We start from the raw sequence: 9,806 nt of genomic DNA on the forward strand, positions 1-9,806 counted from the left end.
TGACTTCTGTTGGTGGAATTGGTTGGGGTTCTTCATGGCAAAGCCAGCTGCATTTCACCGGATGGAGCTGCATCCACATTCTTATATTTTATTTAGCTGACTGAGGGAAGGCAGAGCTAGGTCGACTGGCAAGTGTGGGGGTGGTTGCAGGTTACGTATGGTGAATAAAAATCAACGGATGAATACATGAACTTATTATGTATATATGGATGAATGTGTGATTTATTATATATTGCAACACATAATAATTTAGATTCAATATAGATGATAGGGAGTGAATAGAAAAGGAATTTTGTAGAAATTTAATTAATCACAAAATATTATGCATACCAAAAATTGTGTTTTATTCAATGATTGATATGATAGAAGTAAATAGGACAAAAGATTGATGTTTGTAAAAAAGACCACGATTTTCTTGAAGTTTTAAAAATTCTATTGGCCTCTAGAGGTTTTAAAAATATCATAAACTTTCGTTGAGATTTGGTGAAAAAGTACAAATTTTTCCTTAAAAGACTTATCTTTTAGTAAGAAACAAGAGAAATTTTGTTTCTTTTTGACAAACCTCAGGGAAAGGTTTATGGAATTTTTGAAATTTCAGAAAAGGTCCCTATTTTTTTGGCAAACCTCGTGCGAGGTTAGTGTCTTTTGTCCAAATAAGTATTATAGCAGTGAAATTTGAGAATATTTGTTTTCTGTTAATTAATAAAATCTTTTGCATGATTATTTACTTTATATAATGAATAGTTCTTGTCTTGTTCACGAACCAATCTCAAGCCACATGTCTAAATATTGGCCCTCTCAAAAGGTTCAACTTTAAATCCAAGAAATGCTGAAAATTACATTGGATTGTATTACTTCTAAATTGACAAAAATTAAATTGTCCATTATACCTTCTAGGATGCCTTTTTAACTATTTCGTTCTATTTTTTCGATCTTTTTAACTTCTTCTTTTTTTCTTAATATACACAAATTGGCATGTCTCTTTAAATTTTCTATTCCATCTTTTGAATTCATTTAATATTCACGAACTCGCAATCTACCTTCTCTCTCTCTCTCCATGACTGCCTCATGTCCACCAGTTACTCTCTTTTCATAGTTTTTTCTTCTTTTTCTTTTGCATCTTTATATAGATATAAGGAGATAGATGTCTAAAAGATTGGCAACAAATTAGCAATGGTTGAATGTGATGAATTCTGACATTGTGCTATGGTATGGGAGATTGTAGGTGTGTGCGTGTGTGTGTGTGTGTGTGTGTGTGTTTTTTTTTTTTTCCATTTTTTTAATGTTTTAGAAAATCATGGAATTGTTTTCCTCTTGTTGTTTTTGTTTTTGTTTTTTTGTTTTTTAATCCATGTCTTTCCTTCTAGATTTGAGTCTTTTTTCTCCTCAAATTTGGTTTCATTCATGTAATCGGGAGACAAAAAAACTTACTCTCTATTACTTGATAAATTCATGCAAAGTTGCGGTACTTTTAAAGTTTTTGTGAATGAATATGAGTTCTATTTATTTTCCTAAAATTTTAAAATTGTCAAAATGAAGATATATTGGATTTATGTTTCTTTTCTTTCAGCTTAATTAGCAAATAAGTGGATAGGGTGGGTTTCTTCAATAATTTCAATTAGTTCTTTTTTCTTTTGTATAATCATTATATTACAAATAGATGAAAAATGAATGTAGAATGAGTGATTGAAAAACACACATCATTGGAAAATGATGAATGTAAGGTGATGAGCCATTCTTGAAAAGCTAGTTACTTGTTGGATGTTTTTTAATGTCTGTATACTATTGTTAAATTGCTACTAACTCTATTATTTAACTTTGTTATGTATTTTGCTATTTTTCGTTTAATTATAGTGGTTGAAAGAAATTTGTTCTATTTAGTAAATCAAAAGTAGAGTAAAAAATCCATTCTAGGAGAAGTAAAGAACCCATGAAAAGCTCTAGGAACCAAAAAAGGAGCACACCAAAACCTTGAAAGTCAAATTTGTTTGGTTTGTGTTTATTCCTAGGAATGAGACAAAATAAGTTGAAAAATATAATAGAGCTTTTACAGGGATGAATAAACTAGAATCAAGTCACTAGTACAATTCTAACATAAAATAAGATAAGAATAAACATTTTGTAAAATTTAGAAAGTCATTCCAAGATTCGTAAAAAAATTTTGTAATCTCATTTTCATTATGATCACAATGTATCTTATTTTAAAAGCAACAAATCCTTACATTATGATTATTCGATCTATTATTAGGGATTTATATTCCACAAATCAAATTAACTTTAGTTCTTGATGGTTGTCCTTACTTTTTACTCATTCCACAACAACTATTTTGTTAGGTTCATATACAAACACTATTGTTGATTTTTTCAATAAAAAAAAAGGAAATGTGAGAAATAACTACTTTAGATTACTAAATTTGACATTCAAACAAATCTTATAAAAATGCATTTCAAAATCTATAGAACTAGAAGTAATTGTATTTTCTTTGCTCTTGAGAATATTTCAATCTTTAGTTCAATAAATAAGTAAACAAATAAATAGCATATTCTATAGAAAAGCAAGTGTGGTAAGTTATTTTTCATAAAATTCATCAACAAAAACTATAAATTTCGGACTAAGAAAAATTTGAACCATCTTGAATCATGTGATATCAGCGGCCAACGTATATTGAAAATTCAAGGCTAACATACATAAATTTGTTCATTCCATTTTGCTCCTTAAAAAAAAAAAATACTAAGCAAATTAATTCAACGGTCTAAACTCCTTCTCTTTATGCCTTTCAAATGCATTTAACTTGAGTCAAAACACTACTCAGCGTAAGCTTTGTTCTCCCTTCAATATGACTGAACACATTTAGCTTACTTATCCTCTTACTAACTTTCAAGAATAAAATCATTTCCACTACTGTCATTTTCATTCATACAACTCATCCATATCAACGTCCTCATCAACTGCATTCATTCACTACACTTGTTGTGAGCTTTCTATCGTAAGATAAAATTGGTTTTTCATGTGTCCAATAGAGCTCTCATTTAAGTTTGTTATATTGAATTAATAAAAAAATATTCCAAAGTTTAAGGCTATATAAGAAACATCTCTCTCTCTCTCTCTCTCTCTCTATGCTACCAAATATGAAGGTCAAATACTGTGTGTTTATTGAATCTTGGCCATTGATTTTAGTCCTAGATTTCCATTCTAACTTCTTGGATACAACAACAACAAATCAAGCCTTAAGTGTAATGACCTCAATTTCTTAACATAAAATGTAACATAATTAAATGAAAAAGTCGACCCGAACCCGTGAGTAACGGGGACACCTGTCAATCACAGCGGAAACTTAAGCAGCAGTAGACATAAAATCTCAAACATCCAACTATAAAACATAATACAAGAGTTTACTATATCATCAAAATACTATTCCTATATACAACCTACAAAAAGTCAAAATCACACTAGGATCATACAACAAAATCTCACGATCCTAGTTCAACGCTTACCCTTCTAGTAGGGAAGCTCCAACCACTCAACGGCGGCCCTGACCCGCCAATCTCTCTGGGTTTCCTGAAAATCATTTAATATTCGAGGGTGAGACACTTCTCAGTAAGGGAAAATAAACTAAATATAGTTGTGTGGCAACATGAATATTTAATGTGATGATACATATATAGTACATTTCATATGTCTGTAGACATTTATCATAACATACTGAATAATCATATAATTTCATAATAGCTGATAAATCATATCGCATGTAAACATCTGTTATACTGATAATACTAAAAATATACACAGGATGAATAGCTAATTGGTGTCATGTATTACCCCCTATGACGAGTTGTGCAGCCTGAAGGCGGGACTCGACAATGGCTGGCCAACCACTGCCGAGTCAAATATGTTTGTAAGTACGATGGGTCCGCCACACCCTGGTCTGGACTGCTAGGTGGACGTCCACACTCTACTGAATGCCACATCAACTATCCATCTCCCACCCCCTCGTGGGGTAGTTAGCACTAATCCAATCATAAACATCTGATCTATAAGCTACGGTACCGAGTCCTTGAACTGAACTAAACTAACATCCTGATTATGATAACATATAATACATGATCATCTATAACATCGTTACGGCCTCGTGCTGAACATATCATAATTACGGTCTCGTGCCGAACAAATCATAATTAGGGCCTCACGCCGAAATCATTTCAGGTATATACATTCTGAAATAAATCAATTATCATGTATTCGTCAAAATCGTCATAACACAACATATCTTTTCATAATACCTGAAAACATACTTTGCTCATAAAATCTTTCATATCATAATACGTTTCACGTAAAATAATATTCATGCCACACATGCACTGTATAAAATCATACTTCTTATTCTCAAATCGTAATTTTTTGGCATCTCATACATACATATACATTTCAACATAATAACAGTATTTCTCAAACGTACATTTCATCTGTAATTTACAAATATAACATATGCTTTTCTGAAAATAAATTTACTCATAATTAATAATAATTTGCATGGAAACTACTGCTTTAGTTTATTCCCTTACCTGACTACTGAGAAAACCCCTAAAATATCCTAACCTGACCCCCTGTAGGATTTCCTGATCAATACCTTGAAACTTAAAACTCCCAGTATTAAACTTCAGTATTTTCATACGTACATCATTTTCTATAACTACCATAAGACCAAATTTGGTTTAAAAAACCTTACCTCAACTCAGGATGATTTTCAACTTGCTTTCACCAACAATCCACTCCGGCAGATTTGGAGAAAACTTCCCCAGGAGCGTCGTGGTGGCTTCAAATCGTCGATCTGGTGTAAATTTGGCCCGGAATTGAAGAGAGAGAGAGAGAGAAGACTGAAGGGGAGAGAGAGAGAGAGAGGGCGAGTGTTGCTTAGTTGAGAAGTTAAAAACCAGATTTTTTCATATTTATAGAACTGGATTCGTCGATGAGCCACGTTATTCATCGACGAATCCTTCAATAATTTCGTCGACGAAATTCAATCCTCGTCGATGAAATTCAGTCGGCTCAAAACATCTCTCGGTATTTCTTCTTCGACGAAATTCAGTCTTCATCGACGAATTCTCTTAAGCCCTCGTCGACGAATCCCTGATGTTTTTCTTTGTTTATTTCTTCCCAAAGTGCAATGTCGTCAACGAATGCGAAGCATTCGTCGACAAAGTCGGCTTCTTCCTTCTGTTACTGTTTTCGTTTCCCTTCCTCTTTATTATTTAAATCCCATTAGAATTCGGGTTGTCACATTAAGTCCCACTAGGAGGGGTCGGACACATGAATCCTTTTTTGCCAATTTATACAATTGTGAACAATTTCCTTCAACAGATTCAAGACTATTAAATCTTTACTTACTATCTCATTCCAAGTTATTTTAGGTTTACCCCTATCCCTTCTACTGCCCCTCATAGTAACTAATTCACTCTTCGTCACTAGTGCACCAACATTGCAAGTGCCTAAACCATCTTAGTTGTCTCTCTTTTATCTTAACTTCTAGAAGCTGTGCCTAATTTGCCACGAATGTGTTCATTTTTTTTTTTTTACAAAGCTATCTTTTAAGTTTTTGTTTACAATAATTCCTATAACATTCTTATGTTTTCGCTTTTCAGTCTATGAAAGTTTAAATCCTAATCTTTTAATTTATTTAGTTTTCTCTCCCACCCACTTAGTTTTTTGAAAGTAGATTACATTATTATTTTTTTTCTAATTATTGTATCCACAATTTCCATATTTTTACCCGTAAATGTCGTTATATTTCAAATTTCTAATCTAATCCTAGTATCCTGAGCTAACTTCTTTACTCATCCATGTCTAGACTAATGTGGGAACCCTAGCAAATTTGCCACTATACTCGAGTGCCAGCATGACTCGTTGCTTCGAGGTGATGACCTACCCCATTCTTACCCACTTTTCCCTATACCCAGTTACTATAAGTGCAATGCATCAATCGTAGGGAAGACCTCAACAAATAATCAATAAGGATTCATATCATAGTGATCTGAAAAGTTTCACGATGACTATCAACTTCCTCATCATTGCCAATCTTGAAGGTAACATATTTCATTATAGAAAAATGAAATAAAATAATCATCAAATTTCAAATATTTATGATGTTGATTAAAATTCCACTCAACCTTTACAAAGAAGTTATTAACTAAATTTTCAATTAGAAAAATATATACATACAATACATCTAACTAGAAAAGTCACTCATCTAACAATACGATTGTTAGAATCCTTAATGTTATTTAATATTATTCTAAACTTTATGACTAAAAAAATATAAAATAACATGGACAAAGATAATGCACCTTTTTAGGCATCCATTGTCTTAAATTCTCAACCTAAATAGTAACACTTCTTAGAAATATCATGTACTTTATAGATCGACCTAATAGACTGTCAATGCTACAATGTATTTCCATGAAACAATGCACATACTTCATTAACTAGAAAAAATTGGAAAATGGAGAGATTCAAAAAACATCAATTAGAAACACTATTAGAAATGACAACATAACAACATTCACACTAAAGAAACCCACCTTTGCACCGAGGACTAGCTCCCATACCTCCTTGACCCGATCTTTGATCATTTGCCTATCTCTTGGTCTTGGTCATCGATTATCATTAGTTTTGACTTTTATTTTGTTGACATTATACAAATTCTTAGACTACACAAGCCCATGTCCTTTATTTTATGGTTGTTCATCAATCAATGTGCTCATCATGCTCTTAAACGAAGAAGCTGGAGTTGAAGAACTAGAAGAAGGATTTCTTACCCTGACAACAAATGTCGATGTCACTTGATTTTATTGAACACAATCATCTCCAACCAATGAACTTTCTTTAGATTCACTGTTGGTGTGGGAAGTAACAAATTGACCCAATAAATTAGCTTATGGCTAGATGTTATTTTCTCTATAGCATTATTTATATTGGCCATGATGGCTTCTAAGAGATATTTGGCATCATCCTTTTTAGTAAACCATTCGTTTGATTCCAACGTTGATGGATGTATGTCCTCATAAAGATCTTTATTGCTAATCAAACCTGAGCTACTATATGCTTCTTCACCTGATACAGATTAGTATTGCAAGTATTCATTGATTTGTCAACAAAAATTTGGTTCAAGTGCTTTGTGAAGCTCGCAATTTGTGGAAAACTTAAAAGAATTGCTTTCTTTTCTATGGCTAACTTCGCTAGCAACCTTGTTTCCATATAATTCTTCCATCATATCTTAACCATGATAAGAATTCAAATTTTCAACAAAGGACTCTTCAAACACTATCAAGTTGTAGTTGTTACATTTAGAAAATGCATGAAATTCTTCATTGAAACTAGACAATTAAAATATGTTACCTTCCATCACCTTAAAATTAGAAGCATTAATAAATTGACTAAGAAGAGCTGAAACTTCGAAATGGAGAGGACATAGTTAAATGTGGCATTTTCTTCTTTTTACATTTTAATAAATATGCACTTGTTGAAATTGATACTTGATCTTCGTTACAACCTTTCGTATGCTTCTCACTTCATTAGGTTTCCTTGGGATATCTACTGGCTTTGTCTTAACTTTTTTTTTTTTTTTCCCTTTTTCATCATGGAAATTCACATAAATGGTGAATGTACAATTGGGTGCCAAAATAGAAATAAAAGTGTGTAGATTGGTGCGAATTTTATCATTTGATAGTGGAAAACATAAACATACTTGTAATGCCCCGACCCACCACGTGGGCTCGGGGTGTTATTAGTGAAATAAAATAAATAAAATTCTCTGATACCATAATACCGCCACCCGCCCTAACTAGGGAAAGCCTGATGTTCCTGTCATATTGATAATATTGCCATACAGCGGAAGAAAATACCTCAATCATATTACCAAAGTTCTCTCTGACCCCAAACACATGATAGACTTCTTGACAATATAATACAACCCAAAATAACAAAATATGATGACTGATGTCTTACCAGCTCTGACTACTACTATCAACCGTTTAATCCTAGCCCCATAGTATGCTAGGTTCGGTTCCCTGGAGGTCCTGAAAAATGATACAGATATTGGGGTGAGACACTTCTCAGTAAGGCGGAATAAATTATTGTCAGTGTGTGACAGATGAGTTTTATTGCAACAGTTATCTATAAGCATTTCTTATGTTATCCTTACTAAATATGACTTCCATATAATTGAATCGTAACTATAAAATTCATAATACACATATTATTGCAATTCATAATAAACCTACCAATATGTATATATTCAATAGCATATCATAGATAGTATGGTACAATTTAATAAATCTACACTCTACATGATCCATTCATGGTTCACATTTGCCGAGATTGAGGCGTTATGTCTCGCCGTCCCTCAATCCAGCCATACTTGTCGGGCAGTCACTGGGAGGCGTTACGTTTCGCCGTCCCTCACATCAGCAAGCCTTCGGGCTAAGTCCTGAGAATCTAGGCGTTATGTATCGTCGTCCCCGTTTGCCTTTCTCAATAATCATCATCGGGGCGTTATGTATCGCCGTCCCCTGAGACCTTTCTCAATAATCATCATCGGGGCATTACATATCGCCATCTCCTGAGACCTTTTTCCACACTTACTTTAACAATATCAGTATTTTCACAATTTCCAATCATTCAAGCAAAGTCTATCATATCAGGAAGCGGAATTAAACTGTCATATCATATCTGTCATAACATAACTGTCTTGGTGTCTAACCGGCATAACACATATAGGCTATAGTCATCACATCACATCTCGGCTTATAACCGATATATCCTACTATATCGATCGTAACTGTTCAATCATTCTGTTCATTTATACCATTTTAAATCATTCTCACGCCACACAAATTTTCATCTAGTAAATCATAAATATACAGAACTATCTGGGAAACATATAAGTGACTGAACATAGGGGTATAGGCATTTTTTGGGTTTAATTTAACTTGAACTATATACATTTTACTGAAAATAGGGTATGTTCAACCCATTCACGTTAGTCTTCCCCAAAAACGTATCAAAGTCAAAACAACTATTTTCATCTATCTGATTCATTCAGAAAATCATAAATACTGTTTCTGTAAACATATGTTGCAATTTAAACGGTTTATATTCCAAAAATAACTGACATAACCTAATCCCCTTACCTGTTCTTGAAGAAATTTCCTAAAACTTTCGAAACCTCGGAACCTTATGGCTCGAATTCACCAAGGATTTATAGCCTACGTACCGAGAAGAGGGGGAGATGATCGAAGGGCACTCATGAATGATCCGGGAGGCTTAGGAGAGAGAGAGAGATGAAAAAGAGAGAGAGTCTTCCAAAAAACCTAAGTTAGGAGAGAACGAGTGAGTGAGTGTTATGAAAAAAATGTATTACTTAGCCCTTAAGTAAATCAGTCCGTAGGAAAATCATCAACGGTTTCAGGGAAACCGTCGACGGTTTTTCTAGGCTTCTTGAAACCGTCGATGGTTTGGTCATGTTCCAAACCGACTTCCCTCTTTTCTTTCCTTTTCTCTTTCCTTTTATTATTTCTTATATTTTCTTAGTTTGGGTTACTACAATACTTCACTGTTGATGTGTTTCAATTCTAATATATCTTGGATGATGCATTTTCTCATGTCAAATTAATGAATTTGATATTTTAATTGATAAGTTTCATCATGGGAGAACATGTACACGACATGTTAGCACTGAAGGAGCCTATGGGTGGGCTTGATACACATGGGTGAACACCAATTTGACCCAAAAGCTTAAGCTTATTAGGTC

This window comes from Malania oleifera, chromosome 2, assembly GCF_029873635.1.
Source record: "Malania oleifera isolate guangnan ecotype guangnan chromosome 2, ASM2987363v1, whole genome shotgun sequence".
Taxonomy (NCBI): Eukaryota; Viridiplantae; Streptophyta; class Magnoliopsida; order Santalales; family Ximeniaceae; genus Malania; species Malania oleifera.